The sequence below is a fragment of the Anomaloglossus baeobatrachus genome, chromosome 1 (assembly GCF_048569485.1).
Source record: "Anomaloglossus baeobatrachus isolate aAnoBae1 chromosome 1, aAnoBae1.hap1, whole genome shotgun sequence".
In the NCBI taxonomy this organism is placed as follows: Eukaryota; Metazoa; Chordata; class Amphibia; order Anura; family Aromobatidae; genus Anomaloglossus; species Anomaloglossus baeobatrachus.
The window spans coordinates 117,593,106-117,613,452 of NC_134353.1; positions in this window are offsets into that span (position 1 = coordinate 117,593,106).

The window sequence follows — 20,347 nt, forward strand, 5'->3', positions numbered from 1 at the left end:
ATACGGCACTAGTGTAAGTCTATGCAAAAAAACCCGCAACCGGCGTTACAAAAGCCGGTTGCGGTTTTTCTGCAGAACGTCGTATTGTGCCGCAGAGCAAAAACCGGATGTGTGAAAGTAGCCTAACAAGGAGCTTAATGGCAAAATTCACAACAGATGTTTGAGCCATGAATCGCCCAATAAAGTTTGGGGTTCAGTTATAATTGGTATTAAACAGTCCTCCTCATCATGCTGTTCACATTTTGACATAATGAGACCAAGAATTGAAAAACAGTACCTCGTCTTTGTGAGGCTTCAAGCAGGATGTTTTCAGATGGAAGTGGACGCTGAGCTTAGAGTGTCACAGAGTGTCATCAGCAAGTTGCAACAGAGATACTGAGAGACTTGAAGAGTCACAGATAGGCAGAGAAGTGGCTGTCCTTTTGCCACATCCACACTGATGACCACTTCATTGTGATCAATGCCCTTTCAGAACCGAATGATGAATGCCACACAACTAAAGACACATTTAAGGGAGGTGAGAGGCACCCAAGTGTCACGTCACACCATTGAACACCATTTACATCAGCTAGGTCTGTATGCTAGATGACCTGCAAGGGTACCTGACCACACCATTAGGCACAGGTGTCATCATCTTGCTGGACAATGACCCACTGGGCCTCAGGACTGTTCATTGATGAAAGTCAATTCACACTGAGCAGAAATGATGGCTGCCAATGATATTAGAGATGTCACGGAGAGCCCTATATTTTAGCCACTGTTGTAACCAGACGAGCCTCTGGTGTTGGTGGTGTTACAGTGTGGCCAGGTGTGACCCAAAGCACACCTCCAAATTATGCATGAACTATTTAGGGAAGAAGCAGGCAGCTGGTTTCTAGCTGTAATGGAGTGACCAGCCCAGTCACCAGATCTCAACCCTATTGAGCTGTTGTGGGACCAGCTTGACTGTATGGTACGCAAAAAGTGCCCATCAAGCCAATGCAACTTGTGGGAGAGGCTTCTGGAAGCATGGGGTGAAATATCTCCAGATTACCTCAGCAAATAAACAGCCAAAGGTCTGCAAAGCTGGAATTGCTGCAAAGGAGCATTCTGTGACAAAGTTTGAAGGAGAAAATTAGTATTTCAAGTAAAAATCTTTATTTCTAACCTCGTCAATGTCTGGACTATATTTTCTATTCATTATGCAACTCATTTGATAAATAAAAGTATGATTTTTCATGGAAAAAACAAAATTGTCTGGGTGACCCCAAACTTTTGAACTGTAGCGTATAGCTGAACATCGGCTGATTGTCAGCACTAAATGCCTGTAAGGGGCAGCCTGTCCATGAAACTAACACTGCACTCACCTTATTAAAATAGAATCATTTGCCTCCCCAACATGTTTCACCATACTGGTGTCATCAGGGGTCTGAGGCTCATTGAGGCACTAATCGTGTAAGTAAAATGAAATAAACAGAAAACATGGAGAACAACCCTCTTTCTCCAATTTATTAACCCCACAAACACCTGCAGATCCAACGTAATCCACACCACAACATCCCACGGCAATCCCAGCACTGCTACATCCTGAGGTCGCAGTGCACGGTCACAATAGAAAACGTGAGCCATCACTGCAACCTGAGGGACACACTGATAGAGCTGCAGTTGTGAGAGCAGTCATATCAGTGAGTTCACCTGAGGTCACAACTGGCTGTTCCAGATTATTGACTTAAATGGTGCCGGAATACCCGATTAACCTGATTACCGCATTCTGTGACCTCAGGTTGATTAATTGAACTCAATGCCAGATTAACGGAATTCATGTGCATTCCGGTAATCAGACATTGAGCTCAATGCTGCCGGATTTTCGGATTATTTACTTCAGTGGTGCAGGTAATCTAGTACTATTGAAGTCAATAATATGGTAATCCACGACCATTGAAATTAATAACGTATTACGGGATTTGAGTTCAATGAGTTCATTTCAGGCTCTCACAGCTGCGGCTTCGTCAGTGTATACCTGACGTCACAGTGTTTAATCATGTTTTCTAATGTGATTGCGCACTGTGACCTCAGATGTAGTAGAGTCGGGATTGTCGAGGTGTGGATTATGTTGGACATGCAGGGTTGTTCTGGGAATTAATACATTGAAGAAAGAGAGTGTTTTTTAAATAAAAGATTTTTCTCTGTGTTTATTTTTACTTACAAGATTAGTAATGGGGGCGTGTCATAGACCCCTCCCCATTACTAACCTTGGGCTTGATAACAGCTGTGATTTTCTGGCAAATTACACCTGTCATTAACCCCTTATATTACCTATTTCCACCACATCAGGCAATAGGGATGAGCAGGGTAAAGCGCCAGGATGCGCCAATTCTGGGGGAGGTGCTATTTTTAGACTGGGGGTAGTTGAATAACCATGAGATTCCCCGGCCTGAGAATACCAGCCCCTAGCTGTTTGCTTTATCTTGGCTGGGTATTAAAATTGGAGGGGGGGCTATGCTATTTTTATTTAATTATTTATTAAAATAATAAAAAAACCTTGCATGGGGTCCCTCGTACTTTGATACACAGCCAAGATAATGCACACAACTCAGGGATGCAACCTCCAGCTGTCTGCTTTATCTGCGCTGGGTATCAAAATACAGAGGACCCAAAGACATTTTTTCCAATTATTTTTACACTCCACTTTGGAGACACAGACAGCTAGGGCAACCAATCACAGAAGCTGGCAGCCTGACTGCAGCTAATCACAAATGCTGTTACAGAGGGTAGTTGGGGGAATCAGTGAATATTAATGAGATCTAATGAACAGACCCAGGAACAGTGTGACAGCTGCATGGAAACTCAGAAAGGGTGGCTGAACTGTAACACAGCCTTCCCTGAGAAGTCCGTGCTCAGGGTCCGTGCACGAACACTAGGTGTCTAGTGCGGACCCTGAACTTTACAGTTTGGGTGCGCCCACCACTAATTATGGACCCAGATAGTAGCCAGAGACGCTGAGTGATTTACCAGGTGGTAAAGGAGGTTATTGAATGATTGTGCAATAGATCAATTAGGTAAGTAGGTACTAATTTAGTGGTCGACAAAGACTGAATGGGTCTCCTGTGCAACAAACAGTACATAGTCCCTGTTATGTATCTAAGACAGAAGCTGCTTGCTGCTTTGTAGAAGGAAGTGGGCCTCTTTATGTCTTGGGCCCCGGTATGGGTGCATGGCTTGCACCAATCATTTGTCCACCCCTGTACTAACTGCATATGCGAGATCAGCAAGATTTCTCATTTTACTGTAAATATGTTAGTCTTTTATATATATATATATATATATATATATATATATATATATATTTATATATACAGTATAATAATATTATTACAAGTGAATGGAGTACGAGTTTGACTTTACAATCGGTGGCCTCTACCATAGCCTGGTAATCTATGGATGCTGATGTAGAGCTGACAGCCTGCATGTAGGAATCTGCGGTGAATGCTGTTTTCCATGATAATGAAATATTTACAGGCTATGTGGAACTAACACGAAGAAAGGTTGAAAGTTTAAAAGACACTTTTCTCCTCATTCTTTGCCTTTCAGGGGTTTTCTATCCCCCTTGAAAATTTAGAAAGAATGTTGGGGAACAATGACACAAAACAGGAGACAAAATGCCATTGTGCCAGGCCAGCAATTCATGAGCAAACACTTGTCAAGGAGCACATAATGTCTCACTTCTACCAGCTTCATTTCACCGCAGGCAAAGTACAATGACACGGAGATGAATACAGCATTAACCCCTTTTTCCCAGCAGAGCAGCAATTTGCAGTTAGCGGTGCTCATGACCTGTCATTTTTGTTGGGGGTTTTTATCACATCTCCCAAATGGCTGAAAAGGTAATAAGGGGTCTGGAGAAATGAGGCTAGGGCTAGATAATTCAACATTATGAGAAATGCAAAACTGTTACTGGGATCGTTAAGACAGTCCGTAACAATGGAACAAAGGAATCTAACACATTAAAGAAGACAACAAAGGGAAATTAAGAAAAAAAAAAATCACACACCACACACACACACACACACACACACATCGTCATCATGCATGCACGCACACACATCACACACAGCCAGTCACACACACACATCATACCACACACACACTCCCAGTCACGCACATACACACATACACACACACACACACTCACACACACATACATGCATGCACGCACGCACGCACACACACACGTCACACCACATATCACACCACACACAGTCACACACCCACATTGCACCACACACACATACCACACATGTCCACACACAGCCAGTCATGTCCACACATACCACACCACACACACCCAGTCTAGCGCACACATCATACACACACATATCACACCACACACACCCAGTCATGCCCACACATAACACACACGCACGCATCATAACACAGACACACACCCAGTCATACCCACACATAACACACGCGCAGTCACACCCAGTAATGCACACATACACACGCACGCATGCACACACACATCACACACATCACACTACACACATCACACCACACGCACACCCAGTCACGCACAAAAATACACATACACCCAGTCACACCCACACACACCACACACACACTACACTACATACACCCAGTCATGCGCACATATCATACATTTGCGGAACCACACACACACACACACACACACACACACACACGTACACGTATATATATACACACACACACACGTATATACACACACACACGTATGTATATACACACACACACACGTATATACACACACACACACACACACTAAACTGTGAAAAAGTGTAAACGGGTGTAAAAAAATACTGCAAAGTAATAATACTTTTAGAAATCTAAGAGTGTTAATAATTTATTTTTATCAATTAGCAAAATGCAAAGTGCATACACTGTGTGCAGAATTATTAGACAAGTTGTATTTTAGAGGATTTTTTTATTATTGATCAACAACTATGTTCTCAATCAACCCAAAAGACTCATAAATATCAAAGCTTAATATTTTTGGAAGTTGGAGTGTTTTTTTTTAGATTTGGCTATCTTAGGAGGATATTTGTTTGTGCAGGTAACTATTACTTTGCAGAATTATTAGGCAACTTAATAAAAAGCAAATATATTCCCATCTCATGTGTTTATTTTCACCAGGTAAACCAATATAACTGCACAAAATTTAGAAATAAACATTTCTGACATGCAAAAACAAAACCCCAAAAAATTAGTGACCAATATAGCCACCTTTCTTTATGATGACACTCAACAGCCTACCATCCATAGATTCTGTCAGTTGCTTGATCTGTTTACGATCAACACTGCGTGGAGCAGCCACCACAGCCTCCCAGACACTGTTCAGAGAGGTGTACTGTTTTCCCTCCCTGTAGATCTCACATTTTATGAGGGACCACAGGTTCTCTATGGGGTTCAGATCAGGTGAACGAGGGGGCCATGTCATTATCTTTTCATCCTTTAGACCTTTATTGGCCAGCCATGCTGTGGAGTAGTTGGATGCATGTAATGGAGCATTGTCCTGCATGAAAATCATGTTTTTCTTGAATGATACTGACTTCTTCCTGTACCACTGCTTGAAGAAGTTGTCTTCCAAAAACTGGGAGTAGGTCTGGGAGTTGAGCTTCACGCCATCCTCAACCCAAAAAGATCCCACAAGTTCATCTTTGATAATACCAGCTCATACCAGTACCCCACCTCCACCTTGCTGGCGTCTGAGTCGGAGTGGAGCTCTCTGCCCTTTACTGATCCAGCCTCTGGCCCATCCATCTGGCCCATCAAGAGTCACTCTCATTTCATCAGTCCATAAAACCTTTGAAAAATCAGTCTTAAGATATTTCTTGGCTCAGTCTTGACGTTTTATCTTATGTTTCTTGTTCAAAGGTGGTCGTTTTTCAGCCTTCCTTACCTTGGCCATGTCCCTGGGTATGGCACATCTTGTGCTTTTTGATACTCAAGTAACGTTGCAGCTGAAATATGGCCAAACTGAAGGCAAATGGCATATTGGCAGCTTAATGCTTGATTTTCCTCAATTCATGGGCAGTTATTTTGCGCCTTTTTTGCCCAACACGCTTCTTGCGACCTTGTTGGCTATTTGCCATGAAAAGCTTGAGTGTTCGGTGATCACGCTTCAAACGTTTGGCAATTTCAAGACTGCTACATCCCTCTGCAAGACATCTCACAATTTTGGCCTTTTCAGAACCTGTCATATCTCTCTTCTGACCCATTTTGCCAAAGGAAAGGAAGTTGCCTAATAATTAAGCACACCTTATATAGGGTGTTGATGTCATTACACCACACCCCTCCTCATTACAGAGATGCACATCACCTGATTTACTTAATTGGTAGTTGGCTCTCAAGCCTATACAGCTTGGAGTAGGACAACATTGTATAAAAAGTATCATGTGATCAAAATACTCATTTGCCTAATAATTCTGCACACAGTGTAGACTAAATCTGAATCAAATCAATATTCGATGTGACTGCCCATTGCCTTCATACCAGCATTATTGTAGGTAGACTTGCAACAAGTCAGGGATTTTATAAGATTATAGTCAGGTGTATGAGTAACCAATAATTACCAATCAGGTGATAATGAATATAATTTTCATACTGTATGTAGGTTTAAACAGACATTAACTGAAACAGAAACAGTTGTGTGTGAGGCTTAAATTAGTGAGGAACAGCCAAACTCTGCTACAAAGGTTAGGGTGCACACGTTGCTTTTTTTTGTCTGCACATATTTGGTGCAGAAAATAAACAGGATTTTACAGTACCAACAAAGTGTATGAAATTTCTGACATCTCATTTACACGTTGCTTATTTTTTTTTCTTGGAGATTTTAAGCACATTGAAATCTGCAGCATGTTAATGGTTGCAGCAGTTTTGCAGCATATTTCACCCATACTAATAAGTGTGAAAAAATATGCAACTGAAATGCTTGTAAAAAACACATCAAGTGGCAAAAACGTGCAACACATCAGGATACGCAGCAGTATTTTTTACTGCAAATCCTGAATGTGTGCACATAGCAAAAGAAAGATTTGTATCACAGGTCATACACATTAGCAAGACTGTGAAAAGTAATACACAAGGTAGTTATCCTGCAACAACAAGGTATCTATCAGGACCAGACTGGCCATCGGGCAATTCTGGGAAATGCCGCTTAATCTGCAGTCACTGCCGCTCTCCTCAGAAGTGTGTGCATGCTGCGTAGCATTAATTTGCCTTGCACACACTTGCACAGCTGATAGTGCAGCAGTGCTCTATGATGTCCTGAGCCGCCCCGGCCCTGCTGTGCTATCGTGTGCGCAAGGCAAACTATGCTGGCCTTTGTGCACACTGGTGAGGAGAGTGACAACATCTCCCTCCTTCCTATTCAAATGTATTTGCACCTCTCAGACATAAATACATTTGATCAGTGATAGTGCGGAGACTGGAGCTCCAACGTGCAGCTGCGTGATGAGATCAGCACCTTGCTGAAGTCATGTCACTGCTGATGTCACCGCAGAGATATGTTGGGCAGCGTAAAGTGCTCCATGGAGGAGCCGATGATGAAAGGTTTAATCACTGTGGATGAATGTGGAGGGGATTAGGGCACATAATGGGGAAACATTTGTGAAAGGGACACAGCTTTGCGAGAGGCAGTGGGGGAAGTACTTTATCCAGAGGGGCAGTGTGTGTGTGTGTGTGGGATATTTTACAAAATGGCAGTGTGTCTGTGGGGGGGGGGGGCAATATTTTGGAGAGGAGCAGTGTGTGGGGGTATATTGTATATAGAGACTATGTGGGGGTTATATTATAAAGTGGGGCAGTGTTGAGGGTATATTATATAGAGAAGCAGTGTGGGGGGTATGTTATATAGAGAGGCAGTGTGGGGGATATATTATATAGGGAGTCAGATTGGGGGTATGTCATATAGCGAGGCAGTGTGAAGGGTATATTATACAGAGAGGCAGCGTCGGTGTATATTAAATAGAGAGGCAGTGTTGGGGGTTATATTATGTAGAGAGGCTGTGTGGTGGTATATTATATAGAGATGCAGTGTGGGGCTATATTATACAGAGAGGCAGTGTGGGGGTATATTATATAGAGAGGCAGTGTGGAGGGTATATTATATAGAAACGCAGTGTAGGGGATATATTATATAGAGAGTCAGATTTGGGGTATGTTATATAGAGAGGCAGTGTGAAGGGTATATTATATAGAGAGGCAGTGTGAAGGGTATATTATACAGAGAGGCAGTGTGGGGTATATTATATAGAGAGGCTGTGTGGTTTTATATTATATAAAGAGGCAGTGTGGTGGTATATTATATATAGATGCAGTGTGGGGGCTATATTATACAGAGAGGCAGTGTGGGGCTATATTATACAGAGAGGCAGTGTGGGGGTATATTATATAGAGAGGCAGTGTGGAGGGTATATTATATAGAAATGCAGTGTAGGGGATATATTATATAGAGAGTCAGATTGGGGGTATGTTATATAGAGAGGCAGTGTGAAGGGTATATTATACAGAGAGGCAGTGTGGGGGTATATTAAATAGAGAGGCAGTGTTGGGGGTATATTATATAGAGAGGCTGTGTGGTGGTATATTATATAGAGAGGCAGTGTGGTGGTATATTATATAGAGATGCAGTGTGGGGGCTATATTATACAGAGAGGCAGTGTGGGGGTATATTATATAGAGAGGCAGTGTGGGGGTATATTATATAGAGAGGCAGTGTAGGGGCTATATTATACAGAGAGGCAGTGTGGGAGTATATTATATAGAGATATTATATAGAGGAGCAGTGTGAGAGGTATATTATAAAAGGCTGTGTGGAGGGGCATATTATATAGAGAGGCAGTGTGGGAGGTATATTATATAGAGAGACTGTGTGGGGGATATATAGAGAGGCAGTGTGGGGGATATATTATATAGAGAGGAAGTGTGGGGATATATTATATAGAGATATAGTGTAGGGGGTATATAATAAAGAGATGCAGCATGTGGGGTATATTATAGAGAGGCAGCATGGTGGTATATTATATATAGAGGCAGTGTGGGGGTATATTATATAGAGAAGCAGTATGGGGGTATATTATATAGAGAGACAGTGGGGGGTATATTATATAGAGAGGCAGTGTGGGGGTATATTATATAGAGAAGCAGTGTGGGGGTATATTATATAGAGAGACAGTGTGGGGATATATTATATAGAGAGGCAGTGTGGGGGTATATTATATAGAGAGGCAGTGTGGGGGTATATTATATAGAGAGGCAGTGTGAGGGTATATTTTATAGAAAGGCAGTGTGAGGGGTATATTATATAGAGAGGCAGTGGGGGGTATATTATATAGAAAGGCAGTGTGGGGGGGTATATTATATAGAGATGCAGCTTTGGGGGGTATATTATAGAGAGGCAGCATAGATATATATTATATAGAGAGGCAGTGTGGGGGTATATTATATAGAGAGGCTGAGGGGGTATGTTATATAGAAAGGCAGTGTGAGGGTATATTATTTAGAGAGACAGTGTGGGGGTATATTATACATTGTGTCCATCCATATCCTCTCCACCGGAAGCTATAGGCATACAAGTGGTGTCTAGGTATAGTAAAGTAGCCATGCGCTACGCAATGAAACCACCTATAGCGCCACCTGGTGGAAAACAACGGAATTAGCATTTTTATTTTGAAAACTGAACGAGATAGAGAAAAAAAGAGAATTACAAAGTTGTAGGGCATCATCAATTCAATACGAATCAACACATTGCATACAGAAATGCTATGATTAGAATGTGTAAAACTCACAAGGCTGCTGACGTGAAGCAATACCACATGGAGCCCTTCCTACAAGTCATTTGGTATGGTGGCTGCGTGGAGTGGCCTCCACGCTCACCTGACCTGACCCCATTGGACTTCTTTATGTGAGGTCACATCAAACAGCAGGTGTACGCGACCCCTCCACCAACATTGCAGGACCTAAGACGATGTATCACAGATGCTTGTGCAAATGTGTCACCTACCATATTGCACAATGTGCAGCAAGATACAGTATGCTGTCCAGAGTCCAGATGTGCATTGCAGCTGACGGTGGCCACTTTGAGCATCAAAGGTAAATGAGCGCCATATGTGTGACCAGCATTCAATGTTTTGGGGGGGGGGGGGTCATGGGTTTCATATCATAGCATTTCTGTATGCAAAGTGTTTTTTTTTTTTTTTTTTTTTTTAAATTCTTTATTTTACATACCAACTCGTGACATTGAAAAACTTTCTGCTCCACAAGGAGCAACATGAAAAAATATCAGGGATATAACGTTGACATAAATCCTGACCTCCAGTATCCTTATGCATCCCGTCTGCCATCCCTACGAGTCTGGTCTGATTTTAACCTTTTATTTTGAGAACCAACTCTATACAAAGAAAGAAGAACATTTAGCAGAAAGAGAGAAAAGGAAGTCCTAAAAGAGAACATCATAAGTTGTGTATCAGGAACAGGAAGAAGGTGAGAGAAAGGGGGGTGAGGGAAAAAAGGTGAGAAGAGGGGGGGAAAGGAGACCGAGAGGGAGAGGGAGAAGAAGAGAAAGAGAGAGGGAAAAGACAAAAAAAAAAAAAAGGGGGAAAAGGGGGGGGAGGAAAAGAGGGAAGAATGGGGTGGGGTTTGGGAGAAAGGGGGGGGGAAGTCCAGGGGGATTACCCCACACCCCCACCAGGGCGCTCCCGCGGGTCAGAGAGCAGTCTTATGTGGTCTGTAGAGGAGGTGAACTCCATCCATGGAAGCCATGTCTTGTAGAAGTCCCCCCGGCGATCATTAAGAGAGGATGTCAAATCCTCCATGTGCATTAAGTCGTTGACCCTTGATACCCACTGAGCCACCGTGGGGGGGTCAGTAGACTTCCAGCCAAGAGGAATACAGGACCTGGCGGCCATGACTAGGAATCTCAGCAAGGAACTTTTATATTTAGAGATCGGGAGTCCCGTTAATTGTAGTAAAAACAGCTCTGGTCCCAGTGTCTCCTTCGTCCCGGTCACCTGTCTGATTACCTGCTTCACCTCTGACCAAAACCTCTGCAAAGAGGGACATGACCAGAAGACATGTACATAGTCACCCTCCTCCAATCCACACCGCCAACACGCAGGGTCCACTGAGGGGAATATCCTATGCAGCCTAGACGGGACTCTATACCACCTTGCCAGCAGTTTATAGTTGGCCTCCAGCAATCTGGAGCTGATCGATGTTTTATGTGCTAACATTAAAATTTTGTCTCTTTGCGTGACAGTTAGGGCCATCCCCAGATCCCTCTCCCACTGCTGCAGGTATGCCGGAATGGGCAAGTCTCCTGGGTCTGCTAGCATGGTATACACTAAGGAGAGCGAATGCCGAAGAACACCCCCCTCTAGGCACAGTTTTTCAAACCTCGTGGGGGGCCCTGCATACTGAGTGAAGCAGGGGAGGGAGCGCAGAAAATGCCTCAGTTGCGTCGCTCTCCATCTCCCCATGGGATTCGGGGTCAGGAGACTACGGATATCCTCAAGAGGTAGCCAATCCCCCCCTCTTCCCAGGTGACAAGCTCTAAATCTACCCCCCTGAACCCAACCCCGAAAGACAAGGTCCGAGAGGCCAGGGCGGAACTCCGGATCTCCCAATATGGGCGACATGCAAGAGGGCACAGGGAGGAGAAGGCGCCGAATCTCGTTTTTCGAGCAGCATTCCAGGGTAGCTCCAATAAGTGGGTGAGATTTCAAATTTGTCGGGGAAAAGTGCAAAAGCCAAGGAGTGGCCGGGAGATGTATGTCCGAGAAACTCTGTTCCAGTGCCACCCATGCCTTTGTCTTAAAGTGGCGGCACCAGTCTAGTACCCTGACCATGTGAGTGGCCCAGTAGTATTTTTTCAAGTCGGGGATTCCCAGACCTCCTCTGCTCTTAGGTCTACACAGTAGGGAACGGGAAATTCTCGCCGGTTTATTTGCCCAGATAAATTTAGTTTGTAGTGAAGCCACATCCCCGAAAAAGGAGCCCGGGATCCGAATCGGCAGGGACTGAAAGAGGTATAATAGCCGAGGAAGTATGTTCATCTTCAATATTGCACACCTCCCGAACCAAGTAAAGTAGCCCTTCCCCCAACTTGCGCAGTCTGTTCTAATAGATTGCAAGAGAGGAAGATAATTCAATTTGTAGAGTTGACTAATGTCCGCTGCCAACTGGACCCCCAAGTACCTCAGGGAGTGACTAGACCACCTAAACCTAAATGCAGATTGAAGCGAGACTACCTGTTCTTGGGGTAGAGATACATTTAAAGCTTCGGACTTTGACATGTTGATTTTAAAATTAGAAAGAGAGGAGTATATTTCCAATTCTCTCAATAAGTTGGGGAGGGAAACCTGTGGATTAGTTATGAAAAAGAGTAGGTCATCCGCATATGCCGCAATTTTGTAGTTGGAGCCGTCAACTCTAGGGCCCGATATGTTAATGTTTCCTCTTATTCGACATAGTAGGGGTTCCAGGGTCAGAATGAAGATCAGGGGCGATAAGGGGCAACCCTGTCTTGTGCCATTAAGAATGGGGAATCTGTCTGAGTTGAGACCGTTCACTCTAACTGTTGCCGATGGGATGCTGTACAGAGAGCAGATCCACTTGAACATCCTCCTCCCCAGCCCCACCACTCGCAATACCTCCTCCATAAATATCCAATTAACTCTGTCGAACGCTTTTTCTGCATCAGTCGACAAGAGCATGAGTGGCGTCCCTTCCGTTTTAGCCTTATGGACTAAATTCACCGCCTTAGTTGTTTTGTCTCTTGCTTCTCTTCCCCTTACAAACCCTGCCTGGTCTGTGTGAACAATTTCCACTATCAGCGGGGACAGTCTGTCCGAAATAATTCTAGTAAAGAACTTCAAATCCGTATTGAGGAGGGATATTGGCCTGTAACTTGAGCAGGAGGAAGGATCTTTGCCCTCTTTAGGGATGACTACTATGTTAGCGGCTAAGGAATCCCTCGGCAATGGGGCCGCATCACATGATGGGATATTGTTAAAGGCTGAAAGGAATGGGGGAAGCAGTAGAGTGCCCATTTTTTTATAGTATTGCAAGGGGAAACCATCTGGGCCCGGGGCCTTGCCTGTGGGGGAGTTTTTGATTGCGGACCAATACTCCTCCTCGGAGATGGGCCTCTCCAGTGCCACCGCATCCTCGGGTTTAAAATGTTTCAAGCCGGAATCCAAGATATATTTCCTTATGCGTTGCCGCAGCTCCGCCCCAGCTCTCTCGGAACGTCCCTCGTCTAAAGAGTAAAGCGAGGAATAAAAGTCTTTAAAGGCGGATGCGATGTCCTTCGGCAGTGTGGCCCACCCCCCTCCGGGAGTTTGCACTTTAGGGACATATCCCCTCGCCCTCTGAGTCCGCAGGGCACGAGCCAGTGCCCTGCCACTCTTATTACCGAATTCGTAGAAGTGTCTTCTACACTTGGCTAGTGCTCCCTTGGCTTTGGGGTATAATAAAGTACGCAATTCCTCCCTCTTCCTACCCAGCCTGACTCCTATCTCCCCTTCCAAAGACCCCTTATGTGTTACTTCCAACTCCCTTATTTCGGCTAAGAGAGATGTGAACTCCGCTGCCCGTTCCCTCTTCAAACGTGAACCATGCTTGATGAGTAGACCCCTTGCCACGCATTTGTGCGCCTCCCAGACAATATTAGGGGACACCTCCCCCTTTCTGTGGCTGTCAAAATATTCAGTCAAGGCCTCCCCCAGTTCCCGCATCGTCGCCTGGTCCGCAAGTAATGAAGTGTTCAGCATCCACTGTCCCTGTCTTCTGATGGAACAGTCGAGGGAAATAGTGACTGTGATCAGAGCATGATCAGAAAAGGATATGCACTCAATCGACGCATCCACCAGAGAATGAAGGTCCCCATGTCTGAGGAGGAAAAGGTCCAACCGTGAATAGCAGTTATGAACAGCTGAGTAAAATGAAAAGTCTTTGTCTGATGGGTGCATCAATCGCCACGTGTCTATCAGTTGGTGATCATGTAGTCCCCTTCTCATCCGGCGTAGTGCCGTTTGTGGGAGACTGGACACCCCCTTTGAGCTATCCCTCGACGGTTCCAACACGACATTAAAGTCACCCCCCAGAATCAGGGTACCCTCTGAGAATTCCTCAATCTGCTCAAGGTAGCGTATCAAGGCGGCACACTGACCCTTGTTGGGCAGATAAACTGCCACAAAGGTGACTATCTGAGAGACAATGCGTCCCTTGAGCATTAGGAGCCTTCCCTCGGCATCCGACCGAGAGTCTAACGGTTCCCAGGGGAGCGTATTAGACAGCAAGATGCTTGTGCCCCTTGATCTAGGATCCGGGGAGGGTGAGTGGAGTACTATTGGATACCTTCTGTCCGTGAGTCTGTATGGTCTGGATTCGCAGTAGTGTGTCTCTTGAAGAAAGGCGACCTGGATTCGGTTTCTCCATAGGAGGTTCAGTAGTATAGAGCGTTTCTCCGGGCTGTGGAGTCCCTTGACATTCAATGAGCCCACTCGTAGCTCGTGCTGCTTTTGTTTCACCATGCTCTGTCACAGGAACCCGGGTGGGGGGGAGGAGCGAGAGAGAGGAAAAAAAAAAAAAGAGAGGGGGGGAGGGGGAGAAGGGGCAGGGGAGAAGAGAGAGGGAGAAAAAAAAGGGGGAGAAGAAAACTTCGAGATTAGAAAAAAGAGAAAAAAGAAACTCAAGAAGATAACCGGAAAGTAGAGAAACAGTTAATATACTGTTCGTAGAGCCGGGGACCAGCCCAGGGACTACTTAAGGGAAAAACGGGGACACGAACCGACACACGGCCAGAGCGCTACCCCGCGCCCTACTTTTTCCTGCTGGCCGGCCCCTCCCTCCCAAACCTAAGGAAGGGTCCGCCAAATAACCTCCCACTAACCCCACCCCCCAGAACAAGCTTATAGAAACATTGCCCCCCCCGCCCCCCCTAGCCCACTATCTTAGGATCCACCATCGCAAATGTTTTAGACATCCCCCAGAACATTGTGTCCAATATAATTGATTTAACGTCTAGATTGTCATTTTTCTTTTTTTTTTTTTTTCCCCCCTGAGGCGTAGGCTCACAGAAGACCTTCCCAGCTCCCGTCTCCTTCACCACCAGCATTGCCTCCGTTGTAGGCACTCCTCTACTCAGATCTTGCTCAAATAGAGCCTTCATTCTCACGGGACCTCCCAAGCCGTCCAGTCCGGAACCGAGCAGTCCGAAATATCCAGAAAGGCACAGAGATTCGGGAGCTCCGAGTGCCTCCTCAGAATGAACATCGAGTCCCCCTTACGCACAATCAGGTGGAAGGGGTGGCCCCATCTATAGGTGGCGTTCGCTTCCTTTATTCTAATCAGGAGAGGTTGCAGCAGACGCCTCATATACAGTGTGCGGCTGGAAACGTCTGGGAACAACTTTACCATAGCACCGTCTATTTTCACAGGGTCGTGTGCCCAGACCCCCTGCAGGATCTTTTCTCTGTCTCCATAGTAATGTAGGCGGCATAACACATCCCTGGAGGAGGGCGTGGGTCTGGTGCCGGGCCTGGCAACCCTGTGGATTCTGTCAAAAAGATAAGTAGCCTCAAGCGGACGATCTGTGACCATGTTGAAAATGGACAGGACTTTAGATCGCAGGAGATCCTGGGGCCAGTCCTCCGGTATACCCTTCAGCCTGACATTATTTCTCCTGCTCCTGTTTTCTTGGTCATCCAGGAGCAGGGCTAGGTCTCTGATGTGGGCATTAGAAGATTCACAGTCCCTTTCAATTCGCTCCATCCTACTCTCCAGGGACTCCTGTGCTTGCTCCGTTGCCTCAATTCTGTCCTCCAGCACCACCATTTCCTCTCTCAGGGTGGACAGCGCCATCTGTTGGGAGGATTCAATTCTGGCCACTACATCTTCCAGGTCTTTTTTGCTGGGGAGGGCTAGGATAAGCTCCCTGAGAGCATTTATGTCTTCCTGCGGAGGGCCAGAGGGCAGGGTGCTCTTTAAGGACAGGGGCGCAGTGCGCTCCAGCGGGGGGGGGGACCCCTGGGTGCAGAGGATGGCAGGTATTCCCGGATCGCATGATCCCCCAGGGGCCGAGGTCTCCGCCTCCCCCGCAGCAGCATGTATGGAGGCAGGCCGCGAGGAATGCTGCGCGGTTCCCCCCCCCACCCCTCCAGCCCTCCCTACCTGGGCTCTCTCCCTTCTGTATCAGTGCCGGGGCCCTGCGCCGCTCCTCCCCACCGCTGGTCTCCGGTGCAATGTTGCTGGCTGTGGGAGGGCGCCGGACCGCGCCTGGGGAATTCCCCGTCGGAGGGGGCCGCGAGCCCACCGGCGCCATCTTGCTTCGGGCCGCCAGCGGAGGCTCAGTCCCAGACGCCGCCAGGTACCTGGATATGCTCCCCTGGGAGCTCTGGCACGCCGTGGGGGAGGCAGGAGCTGCAGCACTACCCGGTTTCTTCTTTGGAGCCATCCTGGGTAAGCGGGGTCAGCGGGATATAACTGTAATCTTTTGTGGGCGCAGGAGCTCTGGGAACAAGCTTCCTCACGCCGCCATGTCCAGGACACGACCCCGCAAAGTGTTGATTCGTATTGAATTGATGATGCCCTGCAACTTTGTAATTCACTTTTTTTTCTCTATCTCGTTCCGTTTTTGAGATAAAAATGCTAACTCTGTTGTTTTCCACCAGGTGGCGCTATAGGTGGTTTCATTGCGTAGCGCATGTCTACTTTACTATACCTAGACACAACTTCTATGCCTATAGCCTCCGCCGTTCTCAAGTTAATGGCGGTGGACAAGATATGGGTGGACACACTGTATAGAGAGTCAGTGTGTGAGTCTATTATATAGAGAGGCAGTGTGGGGGGTATATTATATAGAGATGCAGCTTGGGGGGTATATTATAGAGAGGCAGCATAGGGGTATATTATATAGAGAGGCGGTGTGGGGGTATATTATATAGAGAGGCAGTGGGGGTATGTTATATAGAAAGGCAGTGTGGGGGTATATTATACAGTGTGTCCACCCATATCCTGGCCACCGGAAGCTATAGGCATAGAAGTGGTGTCTAGGTATAGTAAAGTAGCTATGCGCTACGCAATTAAACCACCTATAGCGCCAACTGGTGGAAAACAACGGAGTTAGCATTCTTATTTCGAAAACGGAAAGAGATAGAGAAAAAAAAGAGAATTACAAAGTTGTAGGGCATCATCAATTCAATACGAATCGACACCTTGCATACAGAAATACTAGGATTAGAACGTGTAAAACTCACAAGTCTGCGGACGTGAAGCGATACTTCATGGAGGCCTTCCTACAAGTCATTGGGTGTGGTGGCTGCATGGAGTGGCCTCCACGCTCACCTGACCTGACCCCATTGGACTTCTTTATGTGAGGTCACATCAAACAGCAGGTGTATGTGACCCCTCCACCAACATTGCAGGACCTACGACGACGTATCACAGATGCTTGTGCAAATGTGTCACCTACCATATTGCACAACGTGCAGCAAGGTACAGTATGCTGTCCAGAGTCCAGATGTGCATTGTGGCTGATGGTGGCCACTTTGAGCATCAAAGTTAAATGAGCGCCATATGCAAGACCAGCATTCAATGTTTTGGGGGGGGGGGGTCATGGGTTTAATATCATAGCATTTCTGTATGCAAGGTGTTGATTCGTATTGAATTGATGACGCCCTGCAACTTTGTAATTCTCTTTTTTCTCTATCTCGTTCCATTTTTGAGATAAAAATGCTAACTCCGTTGTTTTTCACCAGGTGGCGCTGTAGTTGGTTTCATTGCGTAGCGCATGGTTACTTTACTATACCTAGACACCACTTCTATGCCTATAGCTTCCGCTGTTCTCAAGTTAATGGCGGTGGATAGGATATGGGTGGTGCTGTATAGAGAGTAAGCATGGGAGTATATTATATAGACAGGCAGTGAGGGAGGTATATTATATAGAGAGGCAGTGTAGGGGGAATATTATGGAGAGGGCCAAGGGGGGGGATATTTTGAAGAGGGGCAGTGTGTGAGATATTTTTGATAAGAGCAGTGTATATATGGGTGGAGATAATTTGTGAAGGAAGCACAGCAATTATTTATTCAGAGGTGCAGCATGGGAGATATTTATATTTATGGGGCAATATAATGATACTTTTATTTTTAAAGGCACTGTGTCGGGAAGTGCTGCTGAAGAACAAAGAGAGTGGTCTTCAGAGACGAGCTGTGAGCATGAAATCTCATGACGGCATCTGTAATACATGGAGAAAAAAGGGACGGGAACAATTTCGATCAAAGAAGATGTCATCTGTAAGGCACCTGGATGTAATGTTTATTTGTGATACTGCATGGATCTTATCAGTACTGTGGTTCTTGTATGGTCCGCAGTCTGATAATTATTGATAACAACAACTCTCAGCATCTCCTTACTTTTGTTAAGGACAAACTGGGGGCTGTTGGTTCATGCGATACCATTGTGCATGGGGCCAAGCATGGTGATTTACAAATGTACTGACGGTGTTTTTTCTGCTGCATTCATGTGCTGACTGTGGTTCTCAGGCTGCATTCATGTGCTGACTGCGGCTTTGACATTGCATTCATGTGCTGATGGTGGTTCTGGCACTGTATTCATGTGCTGATGATGGTCCTGGCACTGTATTCATTTGCTGACGGTGGTTCTGGATTTGTACACATTTAACAATTCAAAACAAGTTTCATGCCTATGTTAAAGCTCAAAAATCCTCTAAATTTAGTTTTTTGATTATGAGGAAGTTTTGGCAAGATTCTGCTCAGTTCTGCTCCAAAAACAGTGTAAATTAGCATATGTTTACACATTTTTTTTAGCAGAAACTCAGCAGAATCTCTCCAAATCCTCCTCATGTATTCAAAACTTGGCTCTTGTGATGTATACATGTAAGTCCCCCTTAAATGATGCTGACTGCTTGCATCCGCTTGATGTCTGATGCATCCTTTTTGTTATAAAAAATACAAACTGCTGTTGGATATGGTGTCTATAATTGTCTGCATCTCTGACATCACATCAACAGCGGCCCAGCCAATCAGCTGCTGAGCTCCTTGATTGGTTGCAGCACTGTCATTGTGATGTGACATTAGCGCTGCAGACAATGGCAGACCTGGGGAGAGGGAATAAAACAAACAAACAATGTAGGAATGGGTTTCCAAAACTTGAAAACCTAAGGTTATGTGCACACAAGGGATTTTAAACTCAAGCAAACCTGCCATGTCTTTCAAGCAGAGGATGTTGAAAACCATGGCATTTTTTCCTGACCTCTCTTCTGTGTTGTTTTACAGTTATTTCCTAGCATCTATGGTTTTGTCCATCTTTGCTTTCTTTTCTAGTATTTTCCCATTGTTTTTGTCACATATTTTTTATTGCGATGGTAAAACGTAACAAAAGACGTCCGGGCATCTTTCGAGCCTTCCCGTTGATCTGCATTGTAAAGCACAGAGCGTTTTCTGAGTGCAAAACACTAGAAGAATGAACCGGTCACTTCTTTTAATCACTTGGTGGTTTTAGAAACCGGAAGTAGTTAAAAAAATGCTGAAAAACCTGAACCTGTGCACAGTGGGTAGATGCAGATGGTCATTCATTGTGAGTATTTTTCATAGTGGTTTTCATGGTGGGATCTGCTCCAAAAAATGTCATTGCACATTCCCTAAGTGGTATGCACTCAAAATTATCACCAGTGAAAACTACAGCTTCCCTGATCACCTCTCTGTAGAATGGATCATCAATATTAGTTCAGGGGGATCTGATTTTGCATCCCTGCCCATCAACTATATGAGGCCACAACACTATGCAGAGCAGCGTCCTCTTCATTATCTGTGAGACCCAGCTTTGTAGGGAAAACAGCCAGGTCCTGCAACTAAGAGCAATAAATAGGACTGAGCTGTAACACTGGATGCAGCTGTGACTACATGTTATATAGTCGTGTAAGGCTATGTTCACACACGGCATCTTTTTTACCACAAAGATGTAGCGTTTTTGTCCCAAAAAATGCACCAAAAACACATTGCGGCAAAAACGCATTAAAAAAAAGCAATGCGTTTTTGACGCGTTTTGATGCATTTTTGCCGCGTTTTGCCCAATGCGTTTTTTAAGTCAAATCCATTGACTGGAAGGGCTCAAAAACGCTGGAAAAATGCAAAAAGCATTGACATGCTACATCTTCAAAATAGCAGCCAAAATGCAGCCAACGAAAGATGCCTAGCATGGACAGCAAAATAGAAATCTCAGACTTTGCTGGGAGAAGGAAATGCATGCATTTTGGTCCTTCTTTGTGATCTCAAAAACGCCGCAAAAGATGTCCTGTGTGAACTTAGC